At 54.1% G+C, this 233-nt stretch overlaps 1 protein-coding gene across 6 annotated transcripts in view; it reads left to right on the top strand.

Moving 5' to 3' along the window:
- Positions 1 to 233, top strand: part of ZNF521 (zinc finger protein 521) — a 233,774-nt gene that overhangs the window by 1,682 nt on the left and 231,859 nt on the right. The window lies entirely within an intron of this gene.

Here is a 233-nt window from a genome sequence, read left to right as displayed (position 1 = left end):
TTTTTTTTTTTTTTTTTTTTTTTTTTTTTTTCCAATAAATGACCAAAAAAAAAAAACAAACCCCACCTCCCCAAACCCAAAAAGTTTGCGGGCTGCATTCCTCGCTTCCCTCCCCGTCATCCCTCCTCCTTCCTTCTCCCCCCAACCCCAACCCGCGTTGTCCCGGTGGGCTGCCGGCGGGGTCCCGGTGGGCGAGGGGAAGTTTTGGGGCGGCGGAGGTGGGGTGGGGGGGT

The sequence above is a fragment of the Calidris pugnax genome, unplaced genomic scaffold, assembly GCF_001431845.1.
Source record: "Calidris pugnax isolate Ruff unplaced genomic scaffold, ASM143184v1 scaffold51, whole genome shotgun sequence".
NCBI lineage: Eukaryota > Metazoa > Chordata > Aves > Charadriiformes > Scolopacidae > Calidris > Calidris pugnax.
The sequence above is the reverse complement of the archived record's forward strand: the minus strand, read 5'-3'. Positions and strand labels throughout refer to the sequence as shown.